The following is an 18,894-nucleotide window of genomic DNA, read 5'->3' as shown; positions in this document are numbered from 1 at the left end:
TTGGCTGCAGGGTCACTGGAGCAAGGTGAAGGGCTCCCAGCCAGCGCCCTAAGGACCCGCCCCTGGCCTGCATGCACTCAAAGCCCCATGCTGGCAACGAGGAGTGGGCACAGAGCCCAGGGATGCTGCCTGGCCTTGCACTACCCAGGGGCACCAAGCCAGCCCCAGCTCTAGTCTGAACACACACACCCCATTCACCCAGATGCGTTGGTCTCTCCTTCCCCTCTAGGCCCAGGTAATTCACAGCAGGCTTATTTACTGCAAGGATTTTGTGCCCCCTCTCGCGTGAGGCCCTCAAACCACTTTGCAGTCGTTAGTTCCCAGGCTGAGCCTGGCAGTTCCTCCTAAGGCTCTTCATTAATAGTAGCAGTTTTCCAGTGGGAAACTGAGGCAATGTGACCTGCCTGTGGCCACACAGCAAATCGGTGGCAGAGCTCAGAAGAGACTCCACCAGTCCTGATGGAACCACCAGACCTAGCCCCTTCTTCACAGCCCCCTAAAGCCCCTTAGCAAAGAGAAACCGCTTAGGGGAATGTAAAGGGGCACCAGAAATTAAAGTGCTGCTGTGGAACCTGCCTGCCCCCGCCGGGCTTCCCACCCCTCTCCGATCCTTTCAGGGCTTGCCGCAGGGCTGAGGGAGGGGACGGGCAAGGGATGTGTGTGAGAGGAATGCAGGGCAGCCATCGTTTCCCAACTGTCCCCCTCCTCCCCAGGTGCATTGCTCACACCCCTGGGCCCGGAGAAGCTCGCCTCGCCTCCCTGCAGCCTGTGACCTTCCCTGCTCCTGGCGCGGCGGGGGAGCTGGATTCCTGCAGGGATTTCCTGGGGAATGTGGGGAGGTGGGTGGTGGGCCGGGGCTGGGACTGCATTGTGCGCGTCCCTCCCTCCCCTGGCTGGGCTGTGTGCCTGCTTCTCCAGCCTGTCCTAGTGCTGCCCTCTAGCCAGGGGAGGAGCTGCTGGGGGGCATGCGCTCAGCTCCCAGGGTTTGGTTCAGCCTTGAAATGGAGAATTTGTCTGAAACTGATCAGCGCTGGTCAATTTCAGACAGCTCCGCAGGGCTGCAATAAATCACGCTGGGAAATAACACCCCCCTCCACAGCCCCCTCCATCCATCCACCCACCCACCATCCCTCCCTCCCTCCCTCCCCTCTCTTCCCCTGAAACAGGCGATCACCTCTGATCCGCAGCCTTTTCCTTTCAAACCACTCACTCCCGCCCCCCACCCCCAAAAAAAAGCCGGAGGAGGAGAAGAGACGCTTCCATCTCCCCGCAGCCCCTGCTCGCTTTGCGCCGCAAGCCCCCTCCCCACCCTGCCGCCTGGAAGCAGAGACCAGCCCCTCCACCCTCCTTCCCCAGGACTGAGAGACACAAATCCAGCGCTAGAGGCAACGGCAAACATCCCTGATCTCCGGAGCTGCAGATGTGGCGGAGCAGCCGACGGCCCAGGCGCTGGGGGTGTTCCAGGGAAAGCAGCTCTTTCTTCTTCCAGGCGAGGTCCGCATCTGCTTCGGCTCCCGGGGCCCCGTGGAAACCTGTCCTCCCTGCTTCACCCATTTGCAGTCTGCTGTGAAAATTCCGGTACGATCGTCCGACACCCCTCTCCATCTCAACCCCCGCAGCAGGCAAGAGACACACAAAGCGGCGAGGAGCAGAGGTCTGTGTCGTCTGTCCCCCCTCCCCCTGGTAGAAAAGGTAAGGGAATCCGCGTTGCCTTCAGTGCACCGGGCTGTGATATTGCCAACTCTTTGTCGTGCTGTTTGCTTGTTGGGGGGGGCGGGGGTTGGCTGGCGGAGTCACTTTCCGTGCAGATTGCAAGAGATTGGTTGCAGATCTCCCCGGATTTTTGGTTCTGGGGTGGGGGTGGACTTGGGCTTGATATGGTAGAGCTAGTGCAGGGGGAGCAGGTTGGTAATAACTAGTTTGCATGTTGATTCAGTAGGTGCCACTCACCTTGTGCTGTTGTGAGACCTCCTATACCTCCCACCTTTATTTTAGATATAAAGCAGAAAACTTCAGCGTGAAAGTCCCCGTCCCCCCCGACATTTTTGGAAACAGCCATCAGTTGCAGCAGGCTGCCTTTATCGGCGGGGGGAGAGTATTCTGGATTGCGGGAGGAAGTTGTGTGTCATGAACATTCATTAAGTGGAAGCAAACGCTTTGTAGTAAGGGCAGGTTTCAAAGGAACACCCCCCACACACACACAACTACCAGTAAACAAGTAACCCCCCCCCCCTACACACACACTCATTTCAATTTGGGTCTAGATGCCCAAGGCTGCTGAGATTGGCGAGGGAGTCACCCTCCAGTGAACCTGCCCCTCTCTCTTCCTCTTGGAAGCAGAAAGGACATTTCTTTCTCTGCCTCTGCCAAGCACTTCAGGCGCCCTGGGAGAAAATGCAGGGCAGTGTGTATAAAATGGTGCTAACCAGAGGCTTCAGCGGGCCAGGGCACTTAGCTGCATGACTTACATGACTCTCCAGACACCACTGGAAGGGAAAATAGCTATTGCAAAGAGAAGGGGGTCGCAGGTCCCTGCAGGAGCAGGCCAGGTTTGGGTGTCAATAACTCGAGTCCTTAGCTGGACTGGTTTTGAGCCCTGCAGTTTTCTTATGTCTTGCTAGAGCGCTGCCAACATGCAGGGCGCTCCCCAGCGAGAGTGGACGGGACCACTGCCCCACAGCACTTACAATCAGAGTAGGCCTGAATTTCATTTTGTTGGTTCTGGCAGTGAGTTTCTGTTCTGGAGAGGAAAATGAATGGGAAGCTGGGCTGGCACCATCTCCCTGGCACCTGCAGTGAACTGGCTCTGTCCCTCCAGCAGGTCCCTTTGGTGATGCATGCGTGTGTGAGAGCGTGGTGGCGTGGCTAACTCTGGTGGCTCGTGCTTGTCTGATTTGCCTCTTCCAAGGAGAGATGGAACCCCAGGCTGCTGGGCTGCATGCCCCTTGCTGTAGCACCTGTGCCAATGTGGGCTGGCAGGTTTGTGCAGCCATGTGTGATCTCTAGTGGCATGTCCAGCTAAGCAGTTTGGTTTGGGAATTCACGTGCTGGCACCTCAGGGTGGGCAGGTGCCTAGACCCCATGACCATGGGTGTATTGGGATAATGGAGCCCATCCCCAGCTGCCATGTGGTTTATAGTGATCTCAGGCTGTGCACTTCTTTGGTCTCTCAAGCTAAGCAGGGTCTGCCTTGGCCAAGGTTGGGATGGGAGATATGCAAGGGAGGGACTAGAAGAAGTGGGCTATGGTGTTGCTGGTTCATTAGGGGACACTCTTCACTATGGGCCCAATGCCCCACCTTGGTACTAGGGGGCACTGTGTTGCCATGTGCTGGTCTTTCTGTGCCTGCTTGTTGTCAGGGCATGCTCTGGTGCTTTGTACCCCAGAAGGGTCATCCTGGCCAAATCCTACCTGGGGCAGCTAAACCTCCTGTGGTAGTTTCATCTGGATAAGATCTTCTCCCCCATTCCATGAATTAAACTGAAGTGTTGCTGTGCCCTGTTAAATGGCTGCTGGGTTCCCCTCCAGAGGTGGTAGCATTTCGGTGGTGGGTGACGTGTGTTTGGAGTCTTAGGGAGGCAGTGGAAATGAGCGACTCCCTCTGCAAGACTCACTTGAGACTTGCCCTTTACTCCAGGCTGAAATTCCTCTCCAACACCACAGTGCTGGACCGAGCACACGGATGCAGCAGAGGACAGCTGACATTTCTGTAATGTTGGTCAGGTCACACTTCAACCATGAGCCTTTTGGAAATCTCACCCTGGCACACTCCAGTCTTTGGCTAAAACCCCACAGTCCCCAGATCTCGAAGGTCCCAGCACCTCCCAGGGAAAAGATATTGAGAATCAATGGCAACAGTTTCTAACTGGGGGGGAAGGGAAGGGAGCTGGCCCAGGTATTGGGGCGGAGATCAGGCAGCAGGGCTGGGGATGGCTGTGCAGTGGGAGTCAAGGAGACAGCAGAGAGCCCCCTGGCTCAGCAAGTGCCCCTCCCCACACTGCCCCATACAGCTCTGCTCCCTGCCTGCCCAGCCCCGTGTCCCTCTGCACAGCCCGGATTTCTCTGCTCCAGCCCCCTGTCTCATTCTGCTTCTATTGTGGATGGATGTTGCCACCAAGCGATACCAACGGGATGACTTCCTATGATGAGAAATACAGATTTTTACAAAAACCTGGGAGATCCCCTCCCCACAGCGTTTGGTCGCTGACAGGCGGTTGCTGAAGCGGGAGGGTGATTTAGAGACCTGGGTACTCATCCCAGCTCAGCTCTCAGCCCTTGGGCCTGTCACCTCTGTGCCTCATTTCCCAGGGTAGCGCCACGCCTGGCCACCCAAACATAGCACCCTGCCTTCCAACCAACACACAGCCCAAACCACGTCCACACTCAGCACTGCACCTCCGTCTGTGGAGAACGAGTGTTCCTCGGGCTGGCGGAGTGATGCGGCAAGCAGGAGGGTGTACTGGGTGCTGGAGCTGAAAGAGGGTCTGTGGTGCGGCTGGTAGGGTGTGAATGTGTTTGCCTAGCATGGTGTTTGGGTGGCCAGGTGCGGGAGGGGAGGCTGGGACCGGCGTTTGGGTGGCCAGGCGGGAAGAGGAGGGTGACATGGGTGTTTGGGTGGCCAGGCGGGGGACAGGAGGCTGGTGGGGGCATTTGGGTGGCCAGGCAGTGGAGGGGAGGCTGGTGGGGGCATTTGGGTGGCCAGGCAGTGGAGGGGAGGCTGGCACAGGCGTTTGCATGGGTGGCAGGTGAAGGACCAGAGGGCCCCGGCCTGAGGATCCGCACCCCTTCTCTGCCAGAGCTCCCCCTCCCTGTGGCCATCAGCCCCTCTCCCCCCAGCCCTGGAGCACCGGGCAGCCAGTGCGTGGGCCCCCCTCCTGGCCCTCTAGCACAGGGCAGGCAGGCAGCACACTCCCCCCTGCCAGCTGCCAAGCACAAGGGAGATGGGCAGCGTATTCCCCCTCCCTCCCCAGCCCCTGAGCACAGGGTGGGCAGGTGGGCGGCATGCGGCCCCCCCCCCCGACACAGGGCAGGCAGCCCCAGTGCCTCCAGCCCACTCCTCCAAGCTGGGGCCCCCCAGCACAGGGCATCCCCAGCCACCCCAAGTCCTGGCCACCCTAGCCCCAGCCCCAGCACGCTGCTTCCCTAAAGAAGAGCAGCCTGCCTGGGCTGGGTCATTGGGGCCCAGCAGGGAAGGGCAAGCAGGGCTTTGGAGAGGAGCGTGGGTGGGGCCACGCCAGGCTGTTTGGGGAGGCACAACCTCCCCCAGCCTATGCGATGTGGCGCACATGGGTGGCCGGGTGGGGGAGGGGAGGATGGCATGGGCATTTGGGTGGCCGGGGGGGGGAGGGGAGGGTGACATGGGTGTTTGGGTGGCCAGGTGGGGGAAGGGAGGCTGGGTGGTGGCGTTTGGGTGGCCGGGTGGGGGAGGTGAGGGTGACATGGGCGTTTGGGTGGCCGGACGGGGGAGGGGAGGATGACATGGTCCATAAACGTTGGCTTTCCCTGGCAATGTCCTGTCTGTTCCATGATTGCGTTGCTAGGAAATGCGCTGCAGCAACCTGAACTGCAGGTTCATTATGCCCTGTGGTGGTGGGGCCATGTGACGTGAGCGAGGGACCCCCTGACGGGGTTTGACGGGCGTCAGGGCAGGCCAGTAGCTGTGCCAGGCCAGCCCCACTGACAGGGGTGGCTCTAGGTATTTTGCCGCCCCAAGCACAGCAGGCAGGCTGCCTTCGGCGGCTTGCCTGCGGGAGGTCCCGTGAATTTGGCGGCAGCCTGCGGGAGGTCCGCCAAAGCCGCAGGACCAGTGGACCCTCCACAGGCATGCCTCCGAAGGCAACCTGCCTGCCGCCCTCGCAAGCGACCAGCAGAGCACCCCCCGTGGCTTGCCGCCCCAGGCACGCGCTTGGCGTGCTGGTGCCTGGAGCCGCCCCTTCCCACTGAGTGCTGACAGGCTCAGCGTGTGCCCCACATCTGCATTGGGATTCTTGTCTCCCTCCATCTCCAGGGCCCTGAGTTAGCAGGAGTCCAACTGAGCAGAGCCTAGGCAGAGAGAGAAATCAGCAGTAGGAAGTGCTTGTAACAGGGACCTGCAATCGCTTGTTTGTCCCTAGAATGATCACCTGGGTGTATTGGCCATGCAGGGCCTCAGGCAGGTGTAATTTGGAGGTTGGGGGAGTGGAGGATCCATGTCTGAGGGGGAAAAGGAGGAGACCTTTCTCTGGCAGGTGGATTTGAGGAAAATGGTGGCTCTCTGACTCGGCTCAGGAGCTTGATGCATTAGAACAAGTGCTGGTGGAGCTGGGGTGGGTGGAAGGGGCTGGTGTGGAAGGCAGAGGGGCAGGATCTAGTACCACGACAGGCGTGGGGTGGGGTGTCTGGGGCTGATCTCCAGGCATTGCACATTGAGAAATGTCAGCTAATAAATCCCCCTCCCACAGGGGTCTGATATTCAACTTCTCCCTCTCCCTGGGGTCCTCCAACTTCGGCACCCAGAGCTTGGGAGGCGACTGCATTGGGCCCCGGAGATCAAACCCTGCCCGTGCTGAAATCACTAGCGTGCGTTGCCTTCGAGAGCCCCGCTCCCCTGCAGAGCCCCTGTCAAGAGCAGGGCCCTACATGGCCTGGCTGGGGAGAAGGAGCTGCGCCATGAGTTGTTACCACTCCTAGTTCCGTGGCCCGAGGGTGCCAAGTGGCACTTTGCCCGCTGCCATGGTTCAACCTGACTGGTTTGCTTTGCTGCCCGTGTACTGCAGCATGCTGAGCCCCTTCTCCGGCGGGTCACCTGCCCTCCCAAAGCCTGAGCCGGACCTGCCCACCTTCTAGAGTCCCTAACCCCTGTGCTGGGGTGGGAACAGCGCCCCACTCGTGAACTGGGCCCTGTCTGAAGCAGGTTCTCCCTCCTTGCGTCTTTCCACCTCCATTCCTCACCTCTCTGGCAGGTGCTCAGGGGAGCCAGAGCTCTCTGCATTTGGCTCCCTTCCCAGGGGAAAAGCCACTGGGAAACAAACAGATGGAGTGGAGTGGGCTCTGTGAGCTCTCTGGCCCCGTCCCTGCCTCGGGCTCCCTTCTACCCCTAGGCCCAGCAGCTAGGACGAGCCGATCCTGCACATCCTGGCTTTCTTGTATCCCCAGGTGCCCACCTTGCAAAGCCCGGGGAGACCCCAGCCTGTCCCATGCCTGCGGGCCCATCCGAGGAGCCATGTGATGTGGCTCAGCTGAGCGTGCGCTTTGCCACTCCCGAAACTGCCCGGAACTGTGCATTCATTCCCGGCAGGGGGGCAGTAACTGGCTGGCGGAGCCTTTCCCACACTGAAGCACAGGAGTGTCTGCCACGGTGCTGGGGGAGGGCTGCCTGCAAAAGCCCTAGCCCCTGGCATTTCCCTGTCAAGATGCAAAGGGGCAGGGAGCTAGCAGACGGACTGCTGCCCTCGCAAGGCCTCGGCAGACGGCCCCGGTGCCAAGGAGGCTGCGAGCTGCTAAAAGGCTCTCTTGTTTGAAAGGCTTATTTTGCAGCTCAGGGCCGCGTCCTGCCCAGCAGCCAAGACGAGTCGATCTGGCTACTGCTGCCGGGGCTGGGGCCATAGGGAGCAGCCACCCAGCCTCCCGATCAGACCACCGGCTGCCAGCCTAGTGCCTGCACGGCCCCCTGGGTAGGACACCCTGGTGGCTGAGGAGAGACGGGTTCCCATTCTTCCCTCTACACAGGGCCCATCTTGGGTTAGGAAGGGAAGAGGGGTCTGCGGGGCGTGTCCTGGAGGAGGAGGGACTAGGGGCATCAGAGGAGGTGGCAGTCCCAGCGTGGGGCCCATACAGCGCAGGAGTATTCACAGTAACCCACTGGATGGCAGTAGTGCCCATTGTGCCAGGTGCTGCCCAGTGAGAGACCGACTCTGCCCACTGAGCCAGTCAGATAGAGGAAGGGTTCTCACCCCACTGGCCAGGTAGGGAATTGAGGCCTGCAGAGACGAAGGGACTTGCTCAGAGTCCCCCAGGGAGCCTGTAGCACAGCTGGGAACTGGATGCAGCTCTCCTGGGTTGCCGTGCAGTCATCCTCCCTCTGTACGTGCCAGGGACGACACTCTGCCCCTGCGACTGGCCGCTGCGGGAGTCCCAGCTCCAGCCAGTCTGCAGGCGCTGGGTGCACACGCTGGGAGCCGGGCCACCCTGGCGGCTGGCATCACTCTGAACAGCCCGGGGACGTGAGGGGGATGTTCCCCCGCCCAGCGTTCAGACGCTTCCTTTCCTAGCACCGGCGAGATTCTCCTGTGTACTGGAAACACCCTGCACCTCCTCTTACAGCCTCTCCCCTCCCCCAGCCACCCTGGAGAGGGTCTGGCCCATCCGTGGGCCAGCCAGGGCAGTTCTAACAGCATGGCAGGAGGGGCGCAGTGAGGTGGGACATGACCATATCCGGCAACCCCTGATGAAACTCCTATGGACACATGGGGAAAAGGAGGAGCAGGAACTGTCAGGTTCACTAGCCGGCCATGCCCTACTGACAGACCGGCGTTTGCTTTTTCCAAGATGGTCAGGGAGGCAACCCTATGCTCTTGGTGTCCCTAAACCTTCCATTGCCAGAATTTGGGAGTGGACGACAGGGGATGGAGCACTCGATAATTGCCCTGTACTGTTCATTCCCTCTGAAGCACCTGGCACCGGCCACTGTCGGAAGACAGGACACTTGGCTAGATGGACCATTGGTCTGACCCTGTATGGCCGTTCTTACCTTCTTATGGTCAACCCTCTCCCTCTGGTTGTAGTACTCCTGCTCCTCTGTTACCCAGAGTCTTCCCAAGAAAGCCGAGGGGATGAGGCCTGACTTTCTAATGGATAAAACAAACAGCAAGCCAACTGACCCTTCCAGGCCGCTGCTCCTCAACAGAAAGACTGGCCCAGGCCCATCCTGTCTCAGGGCAGGGTGCCACGTGACTCCGGCCCAGCTGCTAGAAGTACCATCTGGCTGATCCATGCTGCCTCCTCGTCTGGGCAGCGTATTCCACAGCATCCGTGTGGCCTCTTAAGAGCTCTGGGTTCAGTTCCTGCCGCTGCCCTCCTGCATTGTGGGAAGGGGGCTCTGGCTCCTCCAGACCCAGGCTGGGGGCAGGTGGGCAGCCCCAGCACCTCTCTTGATGCTGGTATTGGCATCGCTGGTGGGACACACGCTGCCCCTCTCACCACTATGGGGCTGCCCATTCAGGCCTCCAGCCCTCACTTTTCTCAGGGCAGGATCCTATGACCTCCAGGCCAGGCCCGAGGCTGCAGACCCTCGGGACTCTCTGTGATCCCCTCCGTGGGACTGAGTTCAGTGCAGCACCCGCTGTCCCGTTCTGCCAGGGCAGGGGCAGCCGGTGCCCAGCCAGAGCTCCTAAGGCAAAGTGCTGTTTCCTCAGAATGAAAGTGTCTAAAACACACGAGCCCACTGAGCAGCGTGTGGGCAGGCCTGGCTGGTCTCCTCCTGCAGGGCTGTTTCTGGTCCCAGCCTCCTGCCTCTCAGTGAGTCACCCTCTCCCCAGGCCAGGCTGTTCTACTGCTCAGGGCCCTTTGTCTGCTGAACCAGGTCAAACCAGGCCAGGGCTGTTTCCAGGGGCGGAGGAGCGGCTTCAGCTGTTACCTGCTTTGTTCCACTCCTGGGGCTTTGCATTAGTTACACCTAGGGTGACCAGACGGCAAATGAGAAAAATTGGGACGGGGGGCTGGCACGTACAGCTGGTGTATCCTACCTAGTTACACCCCACACTTCCCCCACGGTCATGGCTGCAGGAGGCCTCCCTTATGTGACCCATTTAGCCAAGAATACAATCTCTGCCAGCCCGGCAGTCCATGGATAGCATTAGCACAACCAGCCTCGAATGCTCCATGTGTCCATCATGGGTGCCGGCCCTGCAGCTCCCCCACCCCATCAGAGAAGCAGGGGAAAGCGCTGGGGTAGACGGTTCCACTTCTATTCCTTTTCCCGCATCCCTTTTCTCTCCCGGAGCAGCCTGCATGTGAGAACGCTGCATTCTCCAGCCACCCCCATCCTCCCCCGAACTCCCTCAGCTCCGCTCCCGCCTGTGTGGGCTCCCCGGGCCAGGCTGATGCGTCACCATGAGACTAGGGGCACAGTGGCTCTGTCCCCAGCACTGCACAGGGGCTGGCATGTACAGCTGGTGTATCCCATGCCTGGTGCCAGACCCCACCTCCCATTTCTGCGTCCACCTCCCCCCTCTCTGGGTCCGTTCCCCACCCCAATGCCCTGCCTGGCCAGTCCAGCAGGGCTGTGCTGCAGGTGCCCAGGCACAGCTGGTATGTGCAATCCAACCTGGAGCAGATGGGCTTGTGGCTCTGGAAGCATCTCACAGTACCCAGGCGCTAGGGGCCCGGGTCTCCCCTCTCATGGGGGTCCATGGACCGGGCGTGGTTTTCAGCCTCGTCTCCAGAGGAGCGGTGGCTGGGCTCCCCTTCGCTGCTGCCTGGGCTTCTGGCTTGACCGAGCATTGCCCATCCATCCCCATCCACGCTGGCCTTGCCGTTAGCCTCCCGGCGGGCCATCGCAAGTGCTGCTAGGCGGCTGGGGAATTTCAGGGCCCATCGCTCTGCGTGTGTTTTTGGGGGTGGAGGCTGCTCTGGTGGGGCGCAGGGTTGGCCCTGGTCTTTGCCCCACTCTCTCTCCCCTGGATACACTGCAAAGTCAGTTCTTTCTCCAGCCAGCTGCTTAGGAGGGAGCCTTGATTCCCTCCCCACTCACCTTATGGGGCCGCGGGGCGATTCCTTCCTGCCTCTGCCCTGGAGCATGAGGGTGGATTGGACCCTGCTTGGGCTCAGAAGTGCCTGCAGAGGCTCCCTGGGAATGGCTTGCCCCTCCCTCTCTGAGCCCTGGCACGGCAGCGCAGATGAGGACAGTCCCTGTGTCTTTTGGCCCTTCCCTGTTTCTCTCCCTTGCTATTTCTGGCTGGCTTCACGACGCAGCTGCGGCTCCACAGACAGCTTGGGGCCGGCCGGCTCCCCGTTGGCAGGAGCCCAGGTGAAGCATTCAGGATGCTGCTGGCTTGTTCTCGGCCCCTCCTGGGCCTAGCAGATTCTGCTGCGATGGCACCCGGGCTGCCCCTGCCCTGGGGAAATGTGGGGCAGGGCTGGACGTGCTCTGGCTCTCCCGGGATATCTGAGAGTATCATGCCTGCGGAGCTGGCAAATGCTCTGCTGTGGGGCAGCCATGTTTGACCTTGAACTGAGAGCATGGACGCTCCCACCATCGTGGGTGCCAATGGCTCCCCGCACCCGGCCTCTGAGCCCACAGCCAGGCACTGACTAACCTATACCCCCACCCAGGCCGCTGCCTGATGGGACCCAGCTGTGCCCTGGGTCTGCAGCAGCTAATGGCATCACTTAAGGGCTAGTGCCACCCCCCCACACACCCTGGCAGATTGTCTCTCCTGAGAGCAGACAGGTTTGGGGGCAGCTCGGCCTGCTGCTCATGCTTCCCATCTGAGCGGGCGGGGGGGCTTACTCTCCCCTGCCTGGTGGTTGCGTCGCTGGTGAGTGAGGGGCGAGGATGGGGAGAACGCAACCTGGGGCATTCCCAGGTGATGGAGCCGGCACGCAGGAGCGTGTGTGTGTGTGCAGCGGGGCAGTGGAGATCCAGGAAGAGGGCAGGGAAATTGAGGCAGACGCAGTGCTAGTGACGAGGCAACCGGGGTGGGAAGAGAGCCCATCCAAGCTCATCTCTAATGATGCTATGCCCCTGTTGCAGGCTGGGGCTCCCTGCCACACTGGTAGCACGCTGGGGGAGGGAAGGCGGCACTGACCATCCCCTCACCAGGGCAGGTGGCAGTCACTCTCGCTGGCAATCCAGCAGAGACGTCGGGGCCCAGACGGCATTGCTCTGTCTTTAGGTCCTGCAAGAGATGGGTCCATGATCTGGGCCTGCTTCAGCTGCATGCCAGAGAGGGGGGAAGGTGCAGTCGGCTGGGGTTTGTGGCAGAGCACCCCGTGATGCGCACGCACACTTCACCATGGGGCCAGCACTGGCTCTGCGGGTCAGTGGGAGCCTGACATGAAGCTGGGAGGCAGGCGCGCTTGTAGGGGAAGCACTGATTTTAACCTGCAGGGGACCTGAGTACGACCCCTGAGGAGGAGGCACTAGGCCACCCCGCGAGGGGCAGGATGGCAGGAGCATCCCAGGCTGGTGATTGGGATCTGCCTAGCACAGGCCCCTGCCCTATGGCCCTGGGCCACCATGCCCCTGGGCTGCTGGACAGAAGTGAGTGAGTATGAAGGTGGCAGGGCACGGCCAGGCCCAGGAGGAGAAGGCCAATGGGGGTGGGACTGCTCCCCAATCCCCTCTTTTGCACCCACATTCCAGAGTAGGGTGCGGGACCAGCAACTGCCTGGCTCAGTGGGCTCAGTGTGCGCTGGCTGAAGTGTTCTGGTAGCTCCCCCAATGCACTTTTAGGGGTTCCCCAAGGGTCTGGGGTGACTCCCTAGCACCTGCTCACAGAGGGAGTGAGTGCCGGCTGAGCCTACCAGGGGAAACTCCCCAGCTGCTGGCACCATGGGCGCTCTGCTCCAGGCTCCATGAGGTGGGCCAACAATGGACACAGCCCACCTGAGTGCCCCTCCCTTGTCTCCTGGACGTGCACACCCGCCCGCTGCACCCCACTTCTCCACTTTCCCCTCGGTTCAACATGCTCCCGAGCTGAGCAGAGATGCGAAGTTGATTTAACAGAGCCCAAGATAAAGAGTCAATTGCAGACCGGGTTCCGGGTCAAAGAAAAGCACTGGCCATAATGCAGCCTGTGCTTGTTACCGGGTGACTTTCCTGGCAAAATCAGGCCTTGCAGCGCCTGTGCAGTCCAGAGAGCCCGGATCCCCACTTCGTGAGCCCCCCACTGGCTGAGTGGCTCCTCCCGTGCCAGATAGCAGCTTGGGTGAGTTCTGCTGCCTTTACGCAGTTCCAGGCCATTGGTTCTTAGCCCCCCTTAGAGAACCCTCCAGGGATTGGTTTGTCTTTGGGGAGGCTCAGGCGATGAGCTCACTTCCACCGTTTTGCAACCCAAGATCCCGCATGTGACATCTCGTTGGCCATTCCCTGGTGCTCGTGGGGTCATAGCTGGGCCCTGTGGTGAGGCCAGGCTGGGCTGCAAAGAGAGACTCTCGTTCCGTGGCATCTCTTGAAGCCCCCCTCTGTTCCCAGCCAGACCCGCCCTGCAGGGAGGGGTGCCCACTGCCCAGTGTGCTCCTGCCAGGGGGCATGGAGGAAACCGGCCAGCAAAACAGCCCTCAGTGCACTAGGAACCTGGTGATGACGTCTGTCTCCATGGCCCAGCAAAACCAGAACTCCTGCTTATCTCCCATGCACCCCAGAGCAAGCAGCGCCCAAGAGCCCTTTGACTACACCTGGCCCCGCAGCTTGGGCAGCAGTGGAAGGCAACTGGCACGCTGGGGTTGTCCTTGCTCGCTGGGCACAGTGGCAGGGCTTTGTAGGACCCAGGAGCAGGCAGGACCCTGCTTTTACACCCCAGCTGTACACCAGCGCCTCCTAGTGCCACACAGGGGCTTCTGCACAGCACTGGCTCCTGCGGTGGGCCGGCCTGCCTGCCAGCCCTGCGGCCATTGGGTTTGCCCTGATGAATTGTACCCCGGTACTGGTCAGTCCCGCCTGACGGGGCGATCTGACGAGCTCCCAGTCCCTGGGGATTGGAGCACAGGGAGCCCCTCCGAGCCCCGGTGTGGACACTCCAAACCATAGGCTGCTTCTGAAAACGGTGCCCTCCAGGCTAGCGATCCCTGGCCCCGATGCTCTGAGTTGTGGCCTGGAGGGATTCCTGGCTCATGTGTGCATGATTCCCTCCTGCCACAGCCCCAGCTCAATCTCCTTTGTTTCCTGGGGTGTGGCCTGTGCCCAGTGGGGAGCTCTTGTGCCATGGGAGGAGATTGTGCTGCGTGTGTGTGGGCAGGGTCCGATACTGCTCTCGGTGTCCCGTATGACACCTCTGTGTGGCTACAGCTGGCCTGCACCTAGGCCCATGTAATGGACACACCCGTCTTGGGACAAACCTGGGAACCGAGGCCCTGCCGGCCTGGAGTGCCCAGAGAGCCACTTTTTGCAAGAGCTGGGATGTTAGCTGGAGCGTGCTGGCTCCTTAGCTTCCCTGTCACTGCCTGCCCTACGCTGGGATGGTGAGTTGCTGTCTGCTGTTAAAACAGCTGCCCTGTCCCAGCCCAGAGGTGGCTGCATTTCAATGGGGGCTGAATTGATTTCTGTACAATCATGATTTTGCCCCGATGCTTTGGGGAAGAACCCAATGTGGCAGCTGAGCAGGATTCGGGTCATTGGAGGTGCTGCCAGGCTGCAGACGCTGATATCTGCCCTCCCCATCCCCTGTGCTGCCCTCAAAGCCTGCGATCCCCAGCCCTTGTAGACCATGTTATGGGTTCACAGGCATGCAGCTGGGTGGCAGACTGAGCTTGCCAGGGCGCAGGCTCCTGTGAGTGGGTTTGGATCAGGGAGGATTCAGCGGCAGAGGCTCTTGGATGGAAGAGTGGTGATTTCCGGGGCAGACCCTGCAGGTGACACCAACTTGCTGGGGGAGCGGGATGTCCATGTTTGGCACATGGAAATGCCCGTCCCTCCTCCTCCGCAGCTGCTGGCGCTTTCCCCTGGAGCAGTGCTGTGATTTCCTGGGGATCACGGCAACTTCCGCACGCTCCCTTGTCTTGGGGGGACCCCTGGAGAGAATCAGTCTGTAGGGCCTCTGGAGAGCCTGCAACCCAGGGCAGTGCTAGGCTCCATTGCCAACTGCATGGAGGCTGTTGGGTGGCCCAACTGTCCTGACCTGGATCGGAACTGGCAGCCTCAGTCCCCTGGGGCTGGGCCGTCCAGCGCCCGGCATTGGCATTTCAAAGCAGCCAGACGCAGGGTGTAAATGGCTCAGGGGAGGGACCAGGATGCGTGGGGGAAGGGACGTCTCTCCCCCAGGTGAGTGAGCCACTTTAGCACCTGGACTGCCCTGCCCCTGCCACCTACCCTGTGCCCATGGACGTGGCACGGCCAGACCAGCTTGTGCCATTGCCCCGTTTTTACATGTCTGGCTCCCCGTTTGTTACATCTGTCTGAAGGAGGGGTGTGGATCTCAGGATGCCTGAATCCAAAGCCACCTCTGGGTCTGGACTGGAGGGCAGTGGCAGAGCTGGGAGCCCAGGGCTGGGCTAGTGGAGGGCTGTGGGTCAGGAGTGAGGGGCATTGGCACAGCTGGGCAGGGAACCCAGGGCTTGGCTAATGGGGGTTGTGGGTCAGGAGTGAGGGGCGTCGGCAGCACCTAGCTGCGCTCTGCCCCGGGCCGTGCTCTGGGCCCCCCAGCCTGCCCCTGCTGCGGCAGGCATGGCAGGCCGCGATGTCTGGGGGGCAAGGCAGGGCGGCTCTTGCTGTTCCGGTTCCTCTGGATTCGAGGAAGGTTTGTTCCCAGGAATTTGGTGCTTCGGGGCCAGTTTGGTTTGGCAGCTGCTCGCTCGCTCGGGAGTAGTTTCTTCCGCGGTTCGAAGCCCTTTCCCAGCCAGCGGGCCCCACCCATGCTGGCTCCCAGTAGCAGCTCAGGAATCTAGGATGAGGCCAGCCGGCTGGGGAGAATGGGTGGGGGAAGGCCCTCAGCTCCCCCTCCCCCTTGCCCTCCGCCTTGCCCTGGCGTGCAGGCTCTGGGCCCCCGGCCAAACCCCTGGCCTTTGCTCAGGCCTCCTGTCAGCCTGCCCCTGCCGGGTGGAGCTGGGGCCCCATTTGGATGGGGCGGGAAAGCCGCCAGCGCCTGGGCTGGGGGGACTGAGTGGAGCAGCTGGGTCAGGCAGGGTGGGGCTGAGACTGGGACCGGCCCTGGCAGCTACCTGGGTTCTGTTCCCCCCATAGGCAGTTGCCCCCTGTCTGAAGGAGCTGCCCCCAGGGCATGCCCTGCTCTTCTCCAGCCCCAGCCAGCCTGTGCTCTCAGCAGCACCCCTTGCTGGCTCCGTGAAGCTGGGAGCAGATTGGGGTGGGTGGGAAGGGCAGCGGGTGTCCAGCTCACAGCTGGCACATCCCATCACTGGCACTGCATGCACTGAGTTCCTAGCAGCCTTTTGTGTGACTCCCGCCCTGGGGCAACCCCGGTCCCTGGGCCGGCTGCTTCCTGTTCACAGCGGGTTCAAGCTGCTTACCCTCGCAGGGGATGGGCTCCAGGCTCTGACAGGCCTTGGCCATCCCCACCTCAGTGCCCCCTGCCCCCGCTGGCTCTGGGCTGGCAGCAGGGGCGGCTCTAGGTATTTTGCTGCCCCAAGCACGGCAGGCAGGCTGCCTTCGGCGGCGTGCCTGCGGGAGGTCCCCAGTCCCGCTGATTCGGTGGCAGCCTGCGGGAGGTCTGCCGAAGCCGCGGGACCAGCAGACCCTCCGCAGGCATGCTGCCGAAGGCAACCTGCCTGCTGCCCTCGCGGTGACTGGCAGAGCGCTCCCCATGGCTTGCCGCCCCAGGCACGTGCTTGGCGTGCTGGTGCCTGGAGCCGCCCCTGGCTGGCACCAAAGGCTGTGCCACCAGAGGCTGATGCGGCAGCACTAGGGGTGCGGCCCTACCCCATTTGATACCTGCTGGGCATGGTGGAGCCCAGCACTGGGATTCCCTGTGCCATCGGCCTGTCTGGCCGGCGTGTGGCCCTTGGGGGTCCTTCAGGCATGGGTGCTGGGGGCAGGCTGGGCATTGCCAGTCCTGCTCCTGCTGCCTCCCCGGGGCTGGCAGCAGGGTCCTGCCTGTCCATGGGGCTCAAGCCAGGCTCTAAAGGCAGGCTGCCCTCACCGTGCCCTGCGCTGCCCTCGCCCTGTCCTCGCTGTGCCCTGCCTTTGCCCTGCCCTCACTCTGTCCTACTCGCTGTGCTGGGGCTTGACCCAGGAACCTCTGAGCATGAGGGAAATGCAGCCAATGCCCTGGGGACTGCGCTGGGGCGCTGCAGGAAAGTGGGTGCTGGGCCCCTTGGCAGAACGCGAGAGAGTGTGTGGAGGGGTGAGGCCGTGTGCAGGATGGGGGAGTGAGGGCAGGTGTGTCAGGCCGTGGGGGTTCTGGGGTTGCAAGGTGTGAGTGAGGGGCTGTGATCCTGGGGGCTGACTGTGCCGTGAGTAGGGCTGGCTCTGTTTTTTGCTGCCCCAAGCACAGCAGGCAGGCGGCTTTTGGCAGCACGCCTGCGGGAGGTCCACTGGTCACGCGGATTCGGTGGCATGCCTGTGGGAGGTCCGCCGGTGCTGCGCCATCAGCGTCCCCACCGCCAAATTGTCGCCGAAACCGTGGGACTGGCAGACCTCCCACAGGCATGCCACTGATTGCCGCCTGCCTGCCGCCCTCACAGCGACTGTCAGGCTGCTCCCCACGGCTTGCCGCCCCAGGCACGCGCTTGCTGCGCTGGTGCCTGGAGCCACCCCTGGCCCTGAGCCAGGTTCAAACCCCAGGCCTTTGGCACGGTGTCAGGTCTGCCGGGCCAGGCTCAGCAGGCTGGGAAATGCCCTGGCAGCATCTGAATCTGGGCTGTGAAGTTGCGGGGTGGAGGTGGGGGTGCGGGCGGGGAGTCCGCCTGCCCTGACCCCGTGCGCCTGCTGGGTGACCATCGCCACGGCCCCAGAATACTGGACATTTCCGTGGCGTGACCTCAGCCCCACTGGTGTGACCTCTGGAAGTGTGACCCCACCACTGTGTGTGCAAGGTCATACCTGCGGGGGCGGGGCGGGGCATTCTCCAAAGTGATGCCCTCCGCTCATGACAGTGGGCAGACCACATCGGGTTTTGTCTCAGTCCTGGGCAGGGGACAAACCGCAGACAGAGTGGGCTGTCTGGCTATGCCCTGCCACCCCTGAGCCTGGGCCTGGGTTCTCCTGCCCCACCCAGGGCATCACTCCAGGTGGGCAGGGTGCAGCCTGTAGGCTGAGGACCTCCCTGGTGAATAGAACCAGGCGTTAACTGCTTGCCGCACTTTCTGAGGCCAGGCAGTTCTTGGGGGGTGGGGGGTGACTCTTTGTGGGGTGGGGCACTATAGTGGGCATGGCCTCAGGGGGTGGGTCCTATCCAGTGGGGGGTGGTGCCTGTCAGGGACATTACAGATGTGGTGTCGGGAGGCAGGGTGTGTTGGGGACAGTACTGGTGTGGTCTCAGGGGTGGGGCCAGCGTAGTCTTGGGGCGGGGCCTGTTGTGGACAGTTCAGGCATGGTCTTAAGGGCAAGTCATGTCTGGGACAGTACAGGCATGGTCTGGGGGGTAGGTCCTGTAGGGGACAGAACCTGAGTGGTCTTGCGGGGGCAGGCCTTGTCGGGGACAATACAGGCGGGGCCTTAGGGGCGGAGCCTTGGGCAGTACAGATGTGTTCTCAGGGGCGGGGCCTACCAGGGGCAGTACCAGCGTGGTCTCAGGGGGCGGGGCCTGTCAGGGACAGTACCGGGGTGGTCTAGGGGCTCAGACCTGTCGGGGACAGTGCAGGCGTGGTCTTGGGGGCGGGGCCTGTCAGGGACAGTACGAGTGTGAGGTGCCCTCATGTGGCAAGGCTGGGCTTAGAGTGTTGCGGCCCAGCTTAAACAGGGGCCCGCGTTGGCCCCATCTCTCCACCCCCATTGCCACGAGCTCTGTGGTGTGCGGGCGCCTGGCCCTGGGCACATGATGGGAGAGGAGCTCCCCCTGCTGGGGGGGCAGCGTGGGGTCTCCCGCTGCTCTCCTGGCCCCCACTGACCAGCCCTGTTTCCTCTCCCCACCCCCAGTCTACCTGGGAGCAGCCGTGGGAGCTGCCAGGTTCCTGTCAGGGAGGGCGACTTGCTGCCTGAGTGGGCGACCTCCTCCCGGGCCCCTCCCCCCAGCACCCCTCCCCCAAGGGCTGATGATGGCGAGGCTCCTGCCCTGTTCCCTGGGCCCCACTTCCCTCCTCTGC

At 61.9% G+C, this 18,894-nt stretch overlaps 1 protein-coding gene across 1 annotated transcript in view; it reads left to right on the top strand.

Annotated features, from left to right (window-relative positions):
• The first annotated feature begins 964 nt into the window (after nucleotides 1–964).
• Nucleotides 965–18,894, top strand: part of GLIS2 (GLIS family zinc finger 2) — a 35,928-nt gene continuing 17,998 nt past the window's right edge. Inside the window, exon 1 of the mRNA XM_044980375.1 lies at nucleotides 965–1,692. The gene's annotated coding sequence lies outside the window, so the exon portion shown is untranslated. The remainder of the gene's footprint in view (nucleotides 1,693–18,894) is intronic.

Source organism: Mauremys mutica, chromosome 11 (genome assembly GCF_020497125.1).
Source record: "Mauremys mutica isolate MM-2020 ecotype Southern chromosome 11, ASM2049712v1, whole genome shotgun sequence".
Lineage (NCBI taxonomy): Eukaryota > Metazoa > Chordata > Testudines > Geoemydidae > Mauremys > Mauremys mutica.
This window is presented reverse-complemented; position numbering and strand designations above follow the sequence as displayed.